The 22,924-nt window shown below is 42.9% G+C and overlaps 1 protein-coding gene across 3 annotated transcripts in view; it reads right to left on the reverse strand.

Moving 5' to 3' along the window:
- The window catches only part of Nha1 (Na[+]/H[+] hydrogen antiporter 1), a 450,871-nt gene that overhangs the window by 115,181 nt on the left and 312,766 nt on the right, over positions 1–22,924 (reverse strand). The gene's annotated exons all lie outside the window — the stretch shown is intronic.

Raw genomic sequence — 22,924 nt, forward strand, 5'->3', positions numbered from 1 at the left:
TTTACCGCCTCACCATGATAGGAGGCCGTAATGTTATACTCGTATTAAACATTGGAAGACATGCGTGTGCCTTCTAGATCATATGAACCTGACACGCCGGAGAAACACTGAATTGATATTGTGACAGCAGTAAATCTAATACTTGCTATAAGCCACTCAGTATGCCGTACGGAACCGTGTAGTTGGTAAAGGTGTGGCGGAGCGGACTTGTATGTCAGGTGGGAGATTCGAGTCCGTTGCGAAGATTACAAATTTTTGAAATATTTGTTTAATACGTACCGCACGCAATGTAAGTTCAATACCGGCTTTGATGCAAATTGTGTGTGAATGAATGTGTTTGTGGCCTTAAGAAGGGCAAATTTGTTAGCAGGCCGGACACATACAGTCCGGAAATAATAGGAAAACAACTGCCCTGACAATGTTTTATTGCAGCAAATGCTCAATGTGATGACCGTTTTGGTTTATACACATTCGGGCACGGTGTCCAATAGATCGTCTTGCGCGTTGAAGCATTCCAGGTGTAATTGCTCTGCAGGCGTCCGTGATGAGTTGTCGGAGCTGGTCGGGGTTTTCCGGCGCTTGAGTGTAAACGACGTTCTTCAAATGCCCCCACAAGAAGAAGTCTAACGGCGTTAAATCCGGTGATTTGGCAGGCCAAGAAACAGGGCCTCCTCGTCCTATCCATTTCCCTGGCAGTTCCTCGTTCAGATGGTTACGAACGTGCCAAGTCGAATGTGGTGGAGCTCCATTCTGTTGCAACTACATCGTCAAACGATCGTGCAAGGGCAAATCCTCCAGCCGCAGTGCGAGTTCCTGACGCAGAAAGTGCAGGTAGCGTGGGCCTGTCCAATGGTACTCAAAGAAATAAGGTCCAATGAGGCGATCCCCCAAGATTCCACATCAAACATTCAACCCCATCGTACTTGATGGGCCGCCTGTCGCACCCAGTGAGGATTGTCCTGACTCCAATAGTGCATGTTGTGGCGATTGACGTTCCCATTATTGTGGAAGCGCGATTCGTCCGACAACAAGATATGCAATACGAATGCTGCATCATTGTCCAGCCTGCCTCATAGCCACCGACAGAAGTCCATTCGAGCTTCGAAATCCCACCCATGGAGCCCTTGGTGTAGCTCAAGATTGTATGGGTGAAATTTATGTTCATGCAGTATTCGCCAGACGGACGGCTGACTGGTGTTCACCTGTCATGCAGTTGCCCTTGTATTGATGTGTGGATTATTACGAGCTGCCTTCAGAATGGCCTCTTCTGTTTCTCCCGATGTAACGGACCTTTTGCGGACTGGTGGGTGATTAGAAATCACGCCTGTTGTCCTTAGGCGTCTTTCAACACGGCGGAATGTCGTATAAGCCGGAAGTCGCCTGTCGGGATACTGTTCGTGGTACAGACGTAGTGCCTCGCACGCGTTTTGTCTTGTTTCCCCATAAATGAGGAGCATATCAACGTATTCATCTGTGGAAAACATGCCAAATGACAGCAGAGATTACAGTACATTCAGACCCTAACCAGCGGAGTATGCCCAGGGCACAAGATGAATAACAGCGTCATTCTACTGCTTGGGCAAACGTGGGCCTGTGTTTACGTATTCAAACATCATACCGATACAAGGATGTTTTCGAACCGCCTCTGGTACATTCCGTCGATTGCTAGGAGACTCCTAACCACATTCGCTACACTACACTGCTGGAAACATGTTGGTAGTACGACGAGAGCAGAGTACAAACACCATCCGGTTCGGTGTTTAAGACATTAATTACTACTCTGTTACCTATGTTCATGCATTGATTCCTCTCTTCGTTACATCCGGTCAAGAGGCATGGCACATTAACATAGCTACATGGTTAAAGGACGTTGCTACATGATTTCAAGGCGTCATGTCTTGTGAACGGATGGTATAACATTTCCCTAGGGTTGAGAATCGTGTGCAAAATGTGCTCACTGAACGTTAGTACCATACAATACGCCTGCAGGGAAATAGCACCCCTATATCCATGTGCACGTTAGTTGGGCTGCAGCAAACGATATTGGAAGGGGCTGCTGAATAACACTGTAATTATATAAGCCATAGAGGGCAACTTTAAAGTACTCTCACTTTTCCTTTTGATAATAAACATGAACGAAACCAAGCAAAGGTTTTGAACGATGTGGCTGCGAGAATGTCCGTTCTATGGCTAAATGGCTAGCGTGATGGCCTTTGGTTCAATGGTCCCCGGGTTCGATACCAGGCCGGGTTGGATATTTTGATCTTGATTTGTTATTTACACTGGTGACTGGGGTGTTTGTCGTCCTTAAATAAAAAAGGAAAATAATGAAAAAACGAGAAAAATAATAAAAGACCAGTTAGTAAAAATATGTGCCAAGAACAGACGAAAACACTATGAAGGACGAATTCAACAGCTCCTTTTGTTTGCATGAGCGTTTGTGCGTTTCTTAGTGTTCCCAGGAATCACAGGGACCAGAACGAGAGAATTATAACAGTAACGACGACATGACTGAAAGGAATAAGGGATATAATTTGACTTTTTATAACAGAAGTTGATTGGTTGGAGAAAACCTGTACTGTAGCTTCCTAAATAGTCCATTAGCGATATTTAAAAAACAAACAAACCCCATGGAACTACAATCCTTGAAGGGGCTTGGCCTACCAAACGACCGCTGCTCAGCCCGAAGGCCTGCAGATCACGAGGTGTCGTGTGGTCAGCACGACGAATCCTCTCGACCGATATTCTTGGCTTTCTAGACAGGGGCTACTATCTCACCGTCAGATAGCTCCTCAATTCTAATCACGTAGGCTGAGTGGACCTCGAACCAGCCCTCTGGTCCAGGTAAAAATCCCTGTCCTGGCCGGGAATCGAACCCGGGGCCTCCGGGTAAGAGGCAGGCACGCTACCCCTACACCACTTAGCGATATTTAGTCCTTGAAAATATTAATTAAAAGTTGTAGAATACAGAAACAACCCTGAAGATGATTGTCCGTTGTTTCCCATTTTCGCACCAGGAAAATGGTGGGGCTGCACCTTAATTAAGGCCACGGCCGCTTCCTTCCCACTCCTAGACTTTTCCTATCCCATGGTCGCCATAAGACCTATCCGTGTTGGTGCGCTGTAAAGCTAATTGTAATTCGCCTTATTTACGATCACTGTACACACACAAACACTTTTAGTAAAGGAATTGTTTTTATTTGGGTCATCAGTCCATTGACTGGTTTGATGCAGCCCTTCATGACACCCTGTACTGTGATAACCTAACGTAACTACTACGCCCTAATCTACTCTAATCTGTTTGTCATGGTAGTACCTTGGTCTGCCCCTGCCGTTTTTTTACCGCCCACACTTGCCTCAAAAACCAACTGAACAAGTACTGGGTGTCAGTCTAGCCTAAGCAAACAGTGGAAGCGGACGTACTGAGTGGCGAGTGCCGAGAAATGGTTGGAGTAGGGCAATATCGAATTGCAATTCGAAGGTGGCAGTGGAGACTGGAAAAGTAAACTGCTAAAAGAGTGGAGTGTGTGAGGAGTATCTGGGAAAGTTGGGAGAGGTGGTTTTGGTGGCAGCTGTGATAACTGTGCTACTAGTTATTGGTGGCGTGGAATTGAATCCCGGTCCGGATAGAAGTGGCAATATTTATTGGGATGACATCGAAGTCATTAAGGAGATGGTGAAGGAGGTAGTGAAAGAAGCCTACCCATTAGACCAGATCAAGGAGATGATCCAGGACCAATCTAACGAGTTCGACGATATGAGGAGGTGGATTCAAGAAAAATGGCCAAGACGGTAAGCAATGAGGAAGAAATTGCGATATTGGGAAGGAAGGTAAAAAAAATGGAAGAGGAGGTGGCGAAACTGAAGAAAGAAGAAGCAATCAGTAGGCAGGAACGTATGAGGAAATGTATATTTGTACATAGTGTGCAGGAACGTGTAAAAGAAAAGAAAGTGGACATGATATATAAGATGGTGGAAGTTATTCCGATAAAATGAATATTAACTTCAGTGAAGTGGACATCGATGATGCAGAAGGGGTAGGCAAAGTGAGAGGGTACAGGCCAATTAAAGTGAAGCTGTTATCTACTTGATGGCTGATATTGTTGTGATAAATGCGGGGAATTTACAAGGTGAGAATATGGGTTAAAGGAGACATGGAAAGGGACGGTAGTAAGTGCTTGAAAACTTTAAGGAAACATTTAATGAAAGCCAGGCAACAAGGACTGAGGGCGCAAATCAGGGGCCAACAGCTGGTGGTATCCAACGGCAGTTGGGTGAGATCGTGGCCAGTGACGAAGCTGCAACAAATGAATGAGAAGATCAAACAGGAAGAAACCATGGTGACAAGGCAAGATGGCAGCCAGGTCGCAGAGCGAGCGGAGGGACGCACGAGGTAAGAGACGAGCGCATAGCAGGGGTCAGTGTCCAGACTAATTCAGGAATAGAAACGAGGATTCAGCAGGGGTTGGTGGAGGGAGAAACTCAAGAATTGGCAAGTCCATAATTCAGTGGACATGTGCATAGCAAAGGTGAAAATTTGCGGGATGAAATAAAAGGAAGAGAAGCCTTGAAAAAGGGAGAAGTCTGAGTTTAAGGGATCTGTGGGGTAATAAAACTAAATATGGTAAGGACAAGGAGGGCAAATAGCGCCCCAAAATGTCCACAAGAGAGGAATTGGAAGTAGAAGGAGAGAGGACCATAATAACGAGAAGTAAAAATAAAGGAGGAAATGGAAATGCAAGGGAGGGTAAGTTATAACTAAATTGGAAGATAGGGATTGTAAATATTGAAGGATTGTTAAGTAAGTTAGACAATGATGAGGTTATGAAAGTAGTGGAATGCTTTGACATTGTGGCACTCACAGAGACGTGGTTGGAAATAGGGAAGGTGATAAAGAGGAGGGGGTTTGTGGTCAAGTACAAATCCAAGAGAAAAGAGTGCAAGAAGGGCAGAACGCCGGGGGATAGTGGTTTTAACAAAGAAAGAGATTAGTTGGCTAATAGAGGACATCTAGAATGAGATGGAAGAGGTGGTTAGGGTGAGGTTTAATATGGGGAGAGAGAAAGGGAGAGAAAATAAGGTATGCTTAGCTTTTCCTATACTGTCACCCCAAGAGCTCCTCATACGCTAATGAACATTTTTTGAGGATTTATTATTGGAAACAAGTATCATTGGTGGGAAATTTGTTGAAGATGGAATGTTGCTATTTGGTGACTGGAATGCTAGGATAGGTGAGCTGTGTCCAACATTTAGCAAAGAGAATGAGATGAAAATGAGGGGAGGAAGACGAAGTGAAGATAAAGAGGGAAATAGAGTAAAGATAAAGAGGGAAATAGTTATGGTTCAAAATTGTTGTAAGAATGTGCCGCTGGAAAATTCTGTATACTGAATGGCTGGTGGGAAGGGGATAGGGAAGGGAAGTTGACGTATATTACAGCACAGGGTGGAAGCGTTATTGACTTAGTAATTAGCTCGGAATACATGTTAGAGAGAATCAAAAGGATTGAAATAGGAGACTGGGTTGAATCCCACCATGCACGGTCTGGGTGATGATAGAAAGAAGTGAGGGAGAGGTAAAAGGTGGATAGAAAAAGAGGAGTGTTGAGAAGGGTAGAAGTTACATTAAATATAAATGGTCAGAAAATTTAAAACGGGAATTAGATGCCCTTATAGAATATAAACTGCAATTAATTAGGTGTGGACGGGAGGAAGCATTGAGAGAAGACAATCTTGACAGAACGTTAGAAGTAAATGAACACCCAATTTAAAGGGTAGCGCAGACAGACAGACAGACAGACAGACAGACAGACAGACAGACAGACAGACAGACAGACAGACAGACAGACAGACAGACAGACAGACAGACAGACAGACAGACAGACAGACAGACAGACAGACAGACAGACAGACAGACAGACAGACAAAGGCAAGAGAAGAGAGATGAGAGTGAACGAAGGGTGGTACAACAAGGAGTGCAAGGAATTAAGGAATGTAGTCATGAAGTCGTTAAAACAATATAGAAAGAACGGAGGGAGTGCAGAAAGAGAAGTCTTCTGTAAACTAAGAAAATAATATAAACTTAAAATTGCTGAGGGATAGAAATTTTGTATGAGGGAACAAACAGAGTCAATAAATAGGGAGTGTAGGATGAACCAACGCGTATTGTCATTTTCTCTTTGCGAGCAACCTCGCGATCCTCCGGCTAACGCCGTGCTTCTGGTTAACACTGCTGGAAGTAACTACTCCTCCTCTTCTTCTTGAGTTCTGTATTGTTCTGTTCTGTGTTGCCGTTGTTTCTCTTTTCTTTGTAGCTATTGTTTATTGTTAGTTTTCCAAGTTTTGCTTGATTTTGGTTACTCACTAACTCACATCATAGGATCTATCAAGTGGAGGAAACTCTGTATAGACTTATGGAATTAAATAAATAAATAAATAAATAAATAAATAAATAAATAAATAAATAAATAAATAAATAAATAAATAAATAAATAAATAAATAAATAAATAAATAAATAAATAAATAAATAAATAAATAAATAAATATTGAAGTTCTGGGTGTCTTACTATGTGCCCTGTCCTTCTGTCTTTTATTCTGGTCACATTTCGCCAAATCGTTCTCTCACCAATTCGACTATGTATCTCTTCAGGTGTAATTCGATCTGCCCATCTCACCTTCAGCATTCTTTTGTAACACCACATTTCAAAAGCTCCTATTATCTTTCTTTCTGAGCTAGTTTTTGTTCATGTTTGATTTCCATACAGTGCCACGTTTCTGACAAAAGTCTTCGAAAACATCTTTCTAATTCAGATACCAATGTTCGAAGTGAGTAAATTTCATAAAGGGGTCATTAACGTTTTAACCGACGGAGGAGGAAAAATAGTTTCAACCACTCGAAAATTGAATATATCTTGCACCATCGGGGACGAACATTTCGATATTTTTGATGTAACTATCAGATACAACTGCACACAAATCTTTTGAAAGTTAGGCAGTCGCCCTGATATACTCAAATAGTAGAATGGGGACGATGGGATTTTCGAAACTACTGTTATACATATGGCGAGTAGCCTCCGGAGAGGCCTAGTGCAGGTATTTCGAGTTGACGCCATATTGGCGTTGGAGCCGGACGAAACTACTGTTTGTAAAGGATGTATCAACATTCAATACTCCAACTTCTAAAGATGATAAAAGAGAACGAATCACGCACTTTTTGGTAAATAACCATGATCTTATTAATTGAAATCATAGGAAACCACTCTCACTTTTCTTTCTTTCTTTCTTTCTTTCTTTCTTTCTTTCTTTCTTTCTTTCTCAATACGTTTACCCTCCAGGGTTGGTTTTTCCCTCGGACTCAGCGAGGGGTCCCACCTCTACCGCCTCAAGGCCAGTGTCCTGGAGCGTGAGACTTTTCGTTGGGGGATACAGCTGGGGAGGAGGGCCAGTACCTCACCCAGGATGCCTCACCTGCTATGTTGAACAGGGGCCTTGTGGGGTATGGGAAGATTGGAAGGGATAAACAAGGAAGAGGGAAAGAAGCGGCCGTGGCCTTAAGTTAGGTACCATCCCAGCACTTGCCTTGAGGAGAAGTGGGAAACCACGGAAAACAACTTCGAGGATGGCTGAGGTGGGAATCGAAACCCCTCTACTCAGTTGACCTCCCGAGGCTGAGTTGACCCGGTCCAGCCATCGTACCACTTTCCAAATTTCGTAGCAGAGCCGGGAATCGAACCTGGGCGTCCGGGAATGGCAGCTAATCACACTAACAACTAAACGACAGAGGCGGACCTGTACTTACTATAAGGATAAATGAATTATTATTCTCATTATTCAAAACCATCAATATTACATTTTCTGTTTAGCATGCCAAAACGACATTATTATCTAATTACAGTGGCGTAACCTGAAGGCCTGCGTGCAGGCGAGTCCGAGGTTTAAGGGGGCCGGCAGATTTATCCCGCAAAAACCGTCCCCCATGGCGCAATGGGCCTTGGCTCTCGTTAAGCTACCGCAGCTCAGCCCGAAGGTCTGCACATTACAAGATGATGTTTTCCTTGGCTTTCTAGACCGGGGTCGCTATATCGCCGTCAGGTAGCTCTTCAATTGTAATCACGTAAGCCGAGTGAATCTGGAACCAATCCACAGGTCCAGGTAAATATCCATGACTTGGCCGGGAATCGAACCCGGGGCCTCCTGGTAAGAGGGAGGCTTTCTATTCCTAGACCGCGGGAATGGTCAAAAATAAATACTGCAGGCCCTACGCAATTTACCCGAACGCCACTCAGCACGGAAAAAATGGCATCATGATATTTTTGTACAATGGACCGAAAATGTATTAACAATTCGTAAGTAGAGGAATTGTCGGGTTTTTGAATCTATCGTGTTTTATTATTATTATTATTATTATTATTATTATTATTATTATTATTATTATTATTGAAAATGAAAACCTACAGCCTGTTTTCCAGTCATTGATCGGGTCAGGGATGAAATGAATGAAGCAGATATAGGCTATTAGTACGATGGAGTCGCCACTCCCAAAGTGATTTATTAATGAATGATAGATGCTATGAAATGAGAATGGAGAGTGCTGCTGGAATGAAAGATGACAGGGAAAACCGGAGTACCCGGAGAAAAGCCTATCTCGCCTGCGCTTTGTCCAGCACAAATCTCACATGGAGTGACCGGGATTTGAACCACGGTATCCAGCGGTGAGAGGCCGACGCGCTGCCATCTGAGCCACGGAGGTTCTTCTTCTTATTATTAATATTATTAATAATATTAACAATATTTTTATTATTACACCGGCGGAAAAAATAACCAAACACCATGAAATAAGGAATGTAGGATACGGAAATGTTGGCAATATGTTTGTCGAGGTAACATATTTAATTGATTAAAGTACAAGACTACAGGTTAATGTCCACGCGAGAAAAGCCATCGCAAATGTGCCATGCTGGTCCACTAATAACCGGTGTAATCGCCTGACTGTTGAATTCAGTCATGCAAACGTGCATGCATTGCGTCGTACAGGTGCTGGATGGCAGCTTGTGGCGTGGAGTTCCATGGCTGTTGCACTTGTTCGTTCAATACAGGGGCGGTTAATACCCGTTGTGGATGACCCTGGAGTTGTTGGCCAATGTTGTTACATACGTGCTTGATTGGGGGCAGATCTGGGATCGATGAGGACAAGGCAACATATCGACACTCTGTAAAGCACGTTGGGTTACAACAGCGGCATAGGGGTGTGCATTATCCTGCTGTCAGGGTGCGTGGGATAACCACGAGAGTGCTCCTGCTGTCATAGGAAATTGCTCCCCAGACCAGAACACCAGGTGTAGGTTCAGTGTGTCGACGCCGCAGACAGGGGGAATGCAGGCGCTCACCTGGCCTCCTTCTAACCAACACACGGCCATCACTGGCACCAAGGCTGAGCAGGGTTTCATCGGGAGACACAACGGACCTCCACTCCATCCTCCAATGAGCTCCCGCTTGACACACTGAAGTCACAGACGGCGGTGGTTTGGGGTAAGTGGAATGCACGCTGCATGGCGTCTGGCTCGGAGCTGTCCTTCAAGTAACCGATTTCGAACAGTTAGTTGCGTCACTGTGGTGCCAATTGCCACTCGAATTGCTTCTGCAGATGCAGTCCGCTGTTCCACAGCCATACACTGTATACGGCGGTTCCCCCTCTCGGTGGTGCCACGGGGACATCCGGAGCCCGGTCTTCTTGCGAACGTTCCTTCTCGTGACCATTGCTGCCAGCATGCATGCACAGTGGAGACATTCCTGCCAAGTCTTTCTGCATTAGCGCGGAAGGAAAATCCATCTTCACGTAGCCCTATTCTACGGCCTCGCGCAACCGCAGTGAGCTGTTGATACTGGCCGCTTCGTCGTCGTAAAGGCATTCTTGATCCACTCACAGTCACTCCGCCCTATCTCATAGGTAACTGACCATCTCGCACAGTACAGCCCGTATTTAAAGCAAAGCTAATGTGAAAGGTCATGGGGCCGCTACTAGGATCACGTTAATGCGATTTGTCGGAAATTTAAATCAACTTCATCTTTCAAATGTATCAACACGCCTACCAAATTTTGTTTATCTAGACAACCCCTTCTTGGTCTTTGGATATTTTTTTCCGCCGGTGTATTATTATTATTATTATTATTATTATTATTATTATTATTATTATTATTATTATTAATATTTTGAGTCTAGTACAGTCATCCTTCGTAGCACGAGTGGTCTAATTTTTCACAAAGACTGGCCCAAAGTTGTTATAATGATTTCAATGAAAATTGTTTTCAAAACATTTGATTGTTTATTTAATCCGTTTCACCTCCAGGGTTGTTTTTCCGCGGACTCTGCGAGAAATCTCACCTCTACCGCCACAAAAAGGCAGCATCCTGGAGTGTGAGACATTTGTTCGGGGATACAACAGGGGATGAGGACCAGTACGTCACCCAGGCAGCCTCACCTGCCTCGTAGGGACGGAAAGATTGGAAGGTATAGGCAAGGAAGACAAAAGAAGCGACCGTGTCCTTAAGTTAGGCACCATTCCGGTATTTACCTCGAGTAGAAGTGGGAAACCACGGAAAACCAGTTTGAGGATGGCTAAGGTGGGGATCGAATCCCCTCTACTCTGTTGGCCTCCAGAGGCTGAGTGGACCCCGTTCCAGTCCTCGCACCACGCTTCAAATTTTGTGGCAGAGCCGGGAATCGAACCCGGGCCTCCGGAGTGGCAGCTAATCGCACTAACTACTACACAACAGAGGCAGACCCCTGATACTGTACTAGGCATAATTTTTATTCAATATTTTGTTGTCATACATTATTCGACAACAATGGGTTTATTCAATATTTTGTTGTCATACATTATTCGACAACAATGGATTCATTCAACATTTTGTTGTCATACATTATTCGACAACAATTTATTCAATATTCTGTGTCATACATTATTCGATAACAATGGGTTTATTCAATATTTGTTGTCATACATTTTTGGACAACAATGGGTTTATTCAAATTCAATAAGGCAATAAGAAGTCGATGTAGAAACGATCACTCAGTTTTGAACGAGATTAGTTAATGTCAGTTGTATGTTGTATGATGTTATGTCTTCACTTTGATCTGTTTAAAATAATTATTATATATTTGTGTTATTATCAAATAAACTAATGCATGTTAGAGTTCCGCGGAAAGAGTACTTTCTGCACGATGAAACCATTCAAGATTCGAATATCTAAAGGCTGCATAAAAAAAAAGAAGCGAGGGTTAGGAAATACGATGAGCAGATTATTGAAACTGTTACCGTGTTTTGGTGGATCGCAGAGAGGTGAAAGAAGGTGCTGGGGTGAATGGGTCTATCTACAATATCAAAATTAATTTAAAACTTGGACTGAAGGTTGTATTTCTTCAAAAACAACAAACTTAACAAATTTCCACGTAGTGAAATAACAATGAAGCATTTGGGGATTAAAAATAGAGAACCCCAGAATAGGGAATTAAACAGCTTTGGGCTACAAGCCCCAAATTTGCAAGTTCTGAGCTACCAGCTCAAGTTTACACGATTTACAATTTTATAAATGAGGTATAATTTAGGCAAGGGCAGAAATCCTCCAATTCAAGAACACTTGCTCCAAAAGTTACAATCTGTAGCCTTCCAGAGGCACCCCTCACAATTAAAGAAAACTTAGAAAAGAGTTTACATGCTCTCCAACATTAACCAATTTCTAACAGCCCGTTTAAGGCAACATTACATTAAAAAACCTTACAATCTCTGGCCTTTCTAGGCACGACTTACAATAGAGGCTACTTTTACACATGGGTATCTATCATCCAACCTACTGGATTCATGGAAAAAGAACAGGTTAGATTACTGGCCCGAGCACAAAATGTATGGAGGCGTATACTTGCACTCCTAGATAAAGAATAAAATCCTAACGGGGCTCTCGGTCCAGATATACAGGGGCTAATCCCAAGCTACTGAGGTGACTCGAATGAAGGTTACTTTAAGGCATTACAGAAAAGAAGAAAGATATTTACAAAGTCGTAGTCACCTCGAACCAAGTTGAAGGGGAACTCGAGAGGGTAACGCACTCTCTATCCCCGATTTACAGTTAAAGACTTTATGAAATTTTTACATTAACCGAACGGAACATTACATTTTAGAAAATGTTGGTTACATAGTTAGAAATTCGGACCTTCCCCTCGGATAAGTATGCGGAAACAGCAAGAAAGATATAATATATGTGGCCATTACCTGGCTGATGTTCTGTCTGCCGAAGAATGAGGCGCCCCGCCTCCTGCCTTAACACACACACTCACACACTCAGAAAGACGACGATCAATGAGACAAGGAAACTTGAAAAGCCGCAACTTATATACCCTCAGGGAAGATTCGAGAGAATTCTGGACTAACACGGACACACCCTCTCAATTTTATTGGCTAATTCAAAGTGAAAAAAATGCGGGATTGGTTGAAAATTAATTACAAAAATTCATGATTGGTCAGATTCAAAACTGGCGGAATGAAAAAGAAGTGTTGCCAACCCAAAAATAAATGAACGTAGATTCAGTTATGAAAATCTAGAAATACAAAACTTCTTTAAGTTATAAGTTCTTCCACCTTGCACCAGAGTGCATGACCAGAGTTTTTGAAATGACATCTATGGAGGAAAGTTTGAACTTATTGAAGTAAACAAACAGAAAGCAAATAAATCCAGTCAGTTTAGGAAACTTCATAACAACACAATTACTCAATACTTCAGTAGTGACATCTTCTGATTAAAGTTCCAACTTCATGTACACTGAAAAAAATGGAAATTGCAACACCCAGAAGGAGTGGTGCTACATTGCTGCAATTGAACATGCAGGACGAGTGTTTGGTTGTGCTTCGATGATTACACTTTCAGGTCCCTCTGACCGCAAGTTTGGACAACAATCAATACTGGATTTGCCCAACACGAACTGCAATACATTGATGCATTCGTCGAGGCATGGAGGCAATAAGGCCCTGGATCGCTTCCTGAGGAATTGTGGCCCATGATTGCTGCACTGCACGGGTCAGTTGTTTCAGAGTTGTGGGTGGCTGAGGACGGTTGGCCAGTTGTCGACCCATCATGTCCCACACATGCTCAATAGGACTAAGGTCCGGGGATCTGGCGGGCCATTCTAAGGTTGTGATGTGCAGAGCTTCTCTAGAGATGCGTGCAGTGTGAACCCGGGCATTGTCCTGTTGAAACATCCCATTAGCAATGTTCGCCATCATAGGGACAACCACTGGATTGAGTACCCTATCAACGTACTGCCGAGCAGTCATAGTGCCCTCAACAAGCACTAACTGTGATTTCACATTAAAGCCAATAGCTCCCCATACCATAATGCTTGGTGTTGGCCCTGTGTGCCTCTCGACAATAAGATACAGGCGGCCCCTCTCCCCGGTACGTCGGCGCACACGATTCCGGCGATCACTGCGGGCAAGACAGAAGTGCGATTCATCACTAAAGACGACCCTGTGCCATTCGTCGACCCACGTCGATCTTTCTCTACACCAGGCCAGCCTTACACGTCGCTGTTGTGGGGTCAATGGAACACCTTCTGCATGGACACGGGCTCGTAAGCCAGCTGCACGCAGGCGATTAACAACTGTTTGTTGTGTAACGTGGGGTGCCACAGCTGCTCGAATTTACGCTGCTGTTGCATGGGGTTCCATCCGGGCCATCCGATTGATGCGGTGGTCCTCTCTCACAGTTGCCTCTCGCGCTGGGCCTGTGCCAGGTCTACGAGTGTGGGTACCTTCATTTGACAACTGCTGCCATACACGTTGTACCGTGGATGCCTGTCGGCCAACACGTGCAGCGACAGTCCTTTGCGATAATCCAGCCTCACACAGCCCAATTATCCGAGCCCTCTCAAACGGCGACAGTTGTTGATAGGGTGCTCTTCTCTGTCGTCGAGGCATGTTTGACAGACTGTAAGTCAACTACGCTACACCATAGTCGGTATACGGGAGTTGATTCCTCCGCGACCAATCACGTGGGGAGACCTGTAGCAACAATCCAATGGGTCTGAAACTTTGATCGTTTACATACCTACATGGCATCGTTCCATATCTTTAAAATCAACACAAACGATCAATGCCTTCATGGTGTGGCAATTTCCATTTTCTTAAGTGTAGTAGCAGTTTCACGTTTGGATAGATAGATAGTGTTCTTTAAGGAGCATCTTTTGAATTTGTGGAGTTGAGGTGTACCTCCCGGTACAGAAACAAAAGTAAATCACTCATCCCGGGAAAAACAAAATAAGTCAAATTTTTCGGATTTTTATTTTTTGCAGAAACCTACTAAGGTCAATACTCTCCATCCTTTGACACTAACAAGATGAGCCATTTCGCTATAATATTGAGGAAATAACAAAATTTTACTTCCAGATTGTTCAAGAATACAAAACAATCCCCGTTAAGAACCAGATAAGCTGAGTTATCTTCTTAATGTTCTAAATATTGTTAATAAAAGTGGCTTCAGCCAGATAAGTCAGTTTGTCTTGCATGTAATACATTTTCTGTAGTTATGGTGGACGTGAGCATTATTGTCTTGTTAATGAATTATTGGTAGTGAATTTACACAGCTGCCTCTATCAAAAGAGAACTATTAAATCTTACAAGCTAACAATAACACAAATATCTCTAACACGCTTTGATTCTCACTGGCACACATAAGAAAATAATGGCTGGTCAACATGATCCAGAGCAGATACTTCTTTAATTTTTTGAATTAAACAAAACCCAACCGAACCCATTATTTTAACAGCTGCTTCATATAACTCAGAATCGTTTCACATTTGGTGAACCGATGTGATTTCCTGAGAACTTTAATTTTTTGACTCATCTCTTTTTCGACTTATCTCGTTATTCTCTGGGATAAATGAAATTTATGTTGTATTTAAACCTATAGTCCGCCTCTCTGGTGTAGTGGTTACTGTGTTTAGCTGACACCCTTGGAGGCTCGGGTTCGATTCCCGGCTCTGCCACGAAATTTGAAAAGTGGTACAAGGACTGGAACGGGGTCCACTCAGCCTCGGGAGGTGAACTGAGCAGAGGGGGTTCGATTCCTAGCTCAGCCATTCTCGAAGTGGATTTCCGTGGTTTCCCACTTCTCCTCCAGGCAAATGTCTGGATGGTACCTTAAGGCCACGGTAACTTCCTTCCCTCTTCCTTGTCTATCCCTTCCAATCTTCCCATCCCCACACAAGGCCCCTATTCAGCATAGCAGGTGCGGCCACCTGGGCGAGGTACTGGTGCTCCTCTCTAGTTGTATCCCCTGACCCAAAGTCTCACGCTCCAGGACACTGCCCTTGAGGCGGTAGAGGTGGTATTTCTCGCTAGTCCGAGGGATAAACCAACCTTGGAGGGTAAATGGATTAACAAAGAAAGAAAGAAAGAAAGAAAGAAAGAAAGAAAGAAAGAAAGATTTCAACCTCTAATAATATTTATTTTTTGAAATAAAATGAATTAAGCCTTTAATCTCACAGCAAGTATTTTGTACATGTTAAAGTGATATGAATTGCATTAAAGTTGTGCTTGTATCTGCTACAGGTAAGTTTATATGTGTTATTGATAGTTTTGTACAGTTTCTTTGAGGGTGGCCCAATTTCATTTTCTGCAGTAGGGCGCGATCATATTCGTTACGCAACTTTCAAATATATTATGTTGTACGTCAATCGATTTCTCAGATGAATGACAATATCGCTACCGAAGTGCGAACATACCTCGTTGATACTTGTTTTCATGAAACTAGAAGACCATATTTTTACGTCTGATTCCTGCACTAGTACTGTCAAGCGGAACACTCTCTTTATAATAAATAGTACATGATCTCCTCATAGATCAACTCGTATTTATACTGGACCTATCTAAACATACGTTGACCACCTTCAACTTATTGTTGATGAACAGTCTGTTTGAAGCAGGTGCTGGTGGTGGTGATTATTGTTTTCAGAGGAAGTACAAGTAAGCAGCTATCCCCTATATAATACTGATCGGAGAGAAAAAACGAAGGGGTCCAACACTTCGAAAAATGAAGGTATCGGCCAAAGAAAGAAAATGGCCATGAAAAGCGTGGAAATGAAAGACTCTGTACGTCTCGAGTGCTCTAATGCAGGCGGGGTCGGAAAAGAACAAGAGTTGACCAAGGGAGCTCAGATAGGAAGATGAAAGTGACGAGCCTAGCACCGGTAAATGGAAGCAATTCTGGGACTCAGGTAAGGGCCCCGTGGTCGCCAACCCCGCTCCCAAGTTCAGAGCCTCTGGGGTCGCTTTTGGTCGCTTCTTACTACAGACAGGGGATATCGCGGATGTTATTCTACCGCCCCCCAGCCACAGGGGAATCCGTTTTTTAGCACCCATAGAAGATTAACCCCGACGACGTTAATTAATAATAATACGACCATATAGAGCCAATTATTACTCGTTAGATACGTACACGATTATACGTACTACAATACGCATCGTAGTATTTTTTTTTTTTTTTTTTACAAGTTGCTTTACGTCGCACTAACACAGATAGTTCTTATGGCGACGATTGCATAGGGATGCCTAGAAGTGAGAAGGAAGCGGCCGTGACCTTAATTAAGGTACAGCCCCAGCATTTGCTTGGTGTGAAAATGGGAAACCTCGGAAAACCATCTTCAGGCCTGCCGACAGTGCGTTTCGAACCCCACTATGACCCAAATACTAATTCACAGAGGCCTGCCGACACTGCGTTTCGAACCCACTATGACCCAAATACAAACTCACAGCTGCGCGTCCCTAATCGTACGGCCAACTCGCTTGGTCATCGTCTTAATCGTCAAACGAGTATTAGTATGTATACTCGCACGGTGTGCAGAGTATAATTCCCTGCGGTGGATACGCAATTCGCAGAACTTGTGATCTCCTAGGGTATATAGCTAGAACCCTGCGCGGATATAAAAACTAATATCCGCACCCGCATCCGTGAATGGTTATCCGCGTCCGCAAAATGGTTATCCGCGGATAGTGTAAATATTTATTTACAGTATATTACACCCAAGGTATTGAAATGGATACTTCTGTTAACATAATACAATAGGCCTGACAGCAGAACCTCCATAGGCACAGGTTTATGAGGGATTTTCTCTTGCGACAACTACCGACGTATGTATATTTGTTTCTTCCTTCCATTAATTACGAGCAGGAGACAGTTAGGCTTAGGCCAGATTTACGGCTTTGTGGTTTCATTATTCTCCCATACCAACATCAAGGGTCGCCAAACCACAAGCAAAATAAGAGTATACCTGAGTGAAAATTAATAAAAGTCATTATATAGAAATTATCAGCCAAATTGTCCGCACTGCCATACAGTTTGTATCCGACAAGACACTAACTTCGCGGATTTTAATTACTGCGTTGATGGGGTGAAAGTTCCTTTTGGGGATTATTGTAAGTGTCTAGGTGTTAATATAAGGAAAGATATTCATTTGGGTAATCACATAAATGGGATTGTAAATAAAGGGTACAGATCTCTGCACATGGTTATGAGGGTGTTTAGGGGTTGTAGTAAGTATGTAAAGGAGAGAGCATATAAATCTCTGGTAAGACCCCAACTCGAGTATGGTTCCAGTGTATAGGACCCTCACCAGGATTACCTGATTCAAGAACTGGAAAAACTCCAAAGAAAAGCAGCTCGATTTGTTCCGGGGGATTTCCGACAAAAGAGTAGCGTTACAAATATGTTGCAAAGTTTGGGCTGGGAAGAACTGAGAGAAAGAAGGAGAGCTGCTCGACTAAGTGGTATGTTCCGAGCTGTCAGCGGAGAGATGGCGTGGAATGATATTAGTAGACGAATAAGTTTGAGTGGTGTTTATAAAAGTAGGAAAGATCACAATATGAAGATAAAGTTGGAATTCAAGAGGACAGACTGAGGCAAATATTCATTTATAGGAAGGGGAGTTAGGGATTGGAATAACTTACCAAGGGAGATGTTCAATAAATTTCCAATTTCTTTGAAATCATTTAGTAAAAGGCTAGGAAGACAACAGATAGGGAATCTGCCACTTGGGCGACTGCTCTAAATGCAGATCAGTATTGATTGATTGATTGATTGATTGATTGATAAATACGCGCAGATCTCTGTATGTAGCTATTATGCTTAATGTGTTATGTCAAGTATAGAAATATGCTTTAGAGAAGACTGTCTTGTGTACTCCTCTACACTGCTCAAGTCCATTTATTGTGAGATAAAATGAGCTGTCTCCAGGTGTGAGCTAAATCAAATTTATTAATTTAATTCTTCTGTGTCAGTCTCATCCCTATCTCTGACAACATGAAAGCGACTGAGATACGAGTTTTATTAGTAAGACTATACCTTATGCATCCAGTTCCTGCAATGAGTGGTGTGAAAATGTTGCTGATGTAAGTATTTCAGTGGACTTCGCAAACGGATATGTGACAACACATTCTGGTTCAGTGAAGAAAGCAACAGGAAACCATCTATTTCGTATTTCCTTAATACATCTCAACACCTGTTGTGATCCAACCAGTATCAGAACAGAAAAGAGTTTCTCTCCTAGTGTACAATGTTGGCATAATAATATTCTTACCTTACTTAACTGATGCCAACGGCCGTAGCCGTGTTGAAACACCGGATCCCGTGAGATCTCCGAAGTTAAGCAACATTGGGCGTGGTCAGGAGTTGGATGGGTTGCCACGCGCTGTTGGTGGGGAGTAAGGGAATGGAGGAGCGGAAAGGAACTGGCCACCCTACCGCACGTAAACTGCGGCTCAGGAACACCTCTGCGGAGGTTCGGACCTGCCTTCGGGCAGAATAACCCTTACCTTACCTTTAACTGAGCTCAACATCTGGAAAAAGTTACAGTGTTTCTGCGCTTGATACGTTTTATGTTCATTACCTGTCATAAAATAATTTACTATTACACAAAACATTAATTGCGGATGTAAACTTAGAGAAAAAAGTCTTTTTTTTCAGATAACAACATATATATTTTGTGTAGAGGGGCGCGATATAGATTCATGCTACAATCACTATAACAACAGTCATGTTCCGTTACAGCTTGCTTGATTACCAAAACTACGTCATTGTTGTCTTCTCTCAAGGAGCTGTAGAGTCTTTCGATCACGGATTTTGAAATTCGAGTGAACAATGACCAGTGACAAGACATGGAGATTCAACAAATTAGCCAGGAGTTCCAGTGGAAAATAGTGCTGTCTCTATATTTATTTTGTGATAGAATTTTCGAGCTGAGTTTTAGAAATCCTCAATGAGTAACTCAGAGCCTTTTCAAATTGGCGTGTTCGATACTATCAGCTAAAATACTCCAGCCTCGAACCACTGGATTTACTGGCACGTAAAAGAACTCCTGCGGAATGTCAGCTTCTTTGAAAACAGTAAAATTTACGTAGAAGGCACGTAATGCCAATAACATTAATTATCTAAAGAAAGCAGAAAATGTTTACAACAGTAACACAAACTCACAGTACGCGCTTCATATCATTTTAACACATTCAGAGCCAACTTTTTTAGTGCAAAGGTTATCGCTATTAGCTACTATACTCAGGACCCGTGTTCGGTTCTCGGTACTACCAAACATTTAAGAATGCCAGGAGGGCTGGTATGCGAGTAAATAATATACATGCAGCTCACCTCCATTGGGGTATGCCTCTGGAAAACGGTGCACCACTTCTGGACGAGGGCAGGAGTTTACTTACCATCATATGAACTAAAAGGATTTTCTAAGGAACAGTAAGATTATGTCGCACATACGTCAGGGCTGTCTCTGTCTGGGTTCGAGACCCACTGTCGATAGCCCTGAAGATGGTTTTCTGTGGTTTCCCATTTTCACACCAGGGAAATGCTGGGACTGTACATTAATTAAGACCAGGGCCGCTTCCTTTCCGCTCATAGCCTTTTCCTAACCAATCGTCGCCGTACGACCTATCAATGTTGGTGTGACTTAAAGTAAATTGAAAAGAAAAAGTTATGTAACGAGAGACCAGAATTTATCTATACAGAATTTTGATTATTTAGTGATTAACTAAAATGTTAAACAAGTAATAATGATAAAAGTGCATAAATATTAGTATAAATACACAGGTATTCATAATACATGCTGAGAACAAAACTAAGCACGGAAATATAGTCGAACCTCCCTTCTGCGAACATCATAGGTTCCGTGGAAAAACATCCGTTACGAGAGGTGTCCACTAAAACAAGGTTGTGAAAATTAATCGAACATTTTAACCGCGAAGGACATGCACCTTAAATATAAACATACATCTTTAGTTTGATTATTCGAAATAATTTCGAACTAAATATTTGCGTGGGAGATATTAGAAGTGATTTTTCAACCTTCACAATCATTGCAGCTTCTGGAAATAATAATTCAGCTCGATGTGTATATTTAGCACATTTTTCTTTGCTAGATATTATCGAAAAGGGATTAACGACCCAGCATGACACACAAATTAACCACAAATTTCAGATTACTTGAGATTTCTCGCGCTTTTTCTTGTAACATTGGTGCCACTCAGAGTTTCTTCGCTCGAACTTATCAGCGACGATCTGAGTTTCCAATAGAATGATGCAACGTATGCTAGGTACATTCAAAAGGAATTCACGCATGTCTGCAGAATAATTTTAAGAGAAAGATTGACATAACCCTTTATAAAGAGAGTGACCTGGAACGCGTAAAGTGTCCGCTTAAGACAAGTGGTGATGTCCGCTGTCCGGAATTAGAGGTGTCCGTTTGAATGAGGCTTACTTAATACGTGTTTTATGTAAGATAAAATCGGTTCCATGAAAAAATATCCGTATAGAGAGGTGTCCGCTGAATAAAGGTGTCCGTTAGGGCAGGTTCGACTGTATACTGTTTTATTTTTACATTTGAATTCTTTGTGCTGCAGTCTCCCAATATGTCGGCTTCATCAGAATAACACAGTTACGTCTTGTTGATTGTATTCCTGTGGTCAAATGTTTTACTGAAGATGTTTCAGCGCCCTACTCTGATGAATTTATAATATAAAAGAACAAGTGCACATACTGAAGGTGCGATCAAATGAAAGTAATAACATGAAAAGGATGAAACTGGGCACCGAGGGAGTAGGTCGTGCGGTTAGGGGCGCGCAGCTGTGAGCTTGCGTGGGTTCGAACCCCACTGTCGGCAACTCTGAATTCGTTATTCCGTGGTTTCCCATTTTTACACCAAGCAAATGTTGGGGCTGTACCTTAGTTAAGGTCACGGTCGCTTCCTTCTAACTCCTGGCCATTCCCTATCGGCCCTATCCCATCGTCGTTATAAGACCTATCTGTGTCGGTGCGACGTAAAACAGTTTGTAAAGAAATATATAGTCCTCCTCTGTGGTGTAGTGGTTAGCGTGATTAGCTGCCACCCCCGGAGGCCCGGATTCGATTCCTGGCTCTGCCACGAAATTTGAACAGTGGTACGAGGGCTGGAACGGGGTCCACTCAGCCTCGGGAGGTCAACTGATGTGAGGTGGGTTCTGTTCCCACCTCAGCCATCCTCGAAGTGATTTTCCGTGTTTTCCCACTTCTCCATCAGGCAACTGCCGGGATGGTACCTAACTTAAGGCCACGGCCGCTTCCTTCCCTCTTCCTTGTCCATTCCTTCCAATCTTCCCATCCCCGTACAAGGCCCCTGTTCAGCATAGTAGGTGAGGCAATCTGGATGAGGTACTGGTCCTCCTCCTCAGTTGTATCCCACAACCCACTGTATGACCCTCCAGGACACTGCCCTTGAGGCGGTGGATGTGGGATACCTCGCTGAGTCTGAGGAAAAACCAACCATGGAGGGTTAAGAAAGAAAGAAAGAAAGAAAGAAAGAAAGAAAGAAAGAAAGAAAGAAAGAAAAAGAAATGTTATAACAATGAAATTGTGAGGATAGACAGCTGTTAATCGGTGTAAGTTCCTGATGTTCATATACTGGGTTGGTCATTGGAGCTATAAGCTAATAATTCTTTCTTTCTTCAGAAGTAGGAGTAGTTTCAATGCACTGAAACCAGCTGGGAGCAATGGAATCGCGTGGGCTAATTCTATGACCGAGAAAGAATACTTTTAAAATTTAAATATAGTGTGTAGTGTGATTCGTATGTCATATCTTGATGATGGATCTGTAAGGGAAACTCTATTCCCCCTACTTCTCATAGTATTGGATCGATTCAAACCAAATGTACTAAGCAGCTCATTGTACACGCTTCATCTCAAGCTGAACAAACAGCGAATCTTATTCGCTAGCGCCTTCCTAAATATAATAGCTTGTCGCTCAATTGTTATAGTGTTGATTCTCGACTCTGTCCCAGATGTAACACAAGTCTGAGTATGTGTAACAGACTGTTCTCAACTTCAGCTGTAACATGGAAAGTGACTCAAATCTAATTCTCGGTGATTCTAAAGAAGATATTTTATCATGGTTTTCATTTCTAAGTCCAGGAGTATATTTTTTTTTTTTTGCAAGTTGATTTCGGTCGCACCGACACAGATAGGTCTTATGGGGACGATTGGAGAGGAAAGGGCTAGGAATGGGAAGGAAGTGGCCGTGGCCTTAATGAAGATACAGCCCCAACATTTGCCTGGTGTGAAAATTGGAAACCACGGAAAACCATCTTCAGGGCTGCCGACAGTGGGGTTCGAACCTACTATCACCCGAATACTGGCCGCACTTAAGCGACTGCAGCTATCGAGCTCGGTCAGGAGTATTCTAAAATACTATATACATACATAAAGGTATGCCAAGTGAAAATGTAGAGGTACATCGTTTTCACCCGAAAGGTCATGTGTTCGATGCACGAGAGTATTATTGGGGTATACGGATAATCTCTCTCTATCTCACTTACTGAAGAATTACAGATGATGGGAGAGCCTTAACTTTCT

Source organism: Anabrus simplex, chromosome 1, assembly GCF_040414725.1.
Source record: "Anabrus simplex isolate iqAnaSimp1 chromosome 1, ASM4041472v1, whole genome shotgun sequence".
Lineage (NCBI taxonomy): Eukaryota > Metazoa > Arthropoda > Insecta > Orthoptera > Tettigoniidae > Anabrus > Anabrus simplex.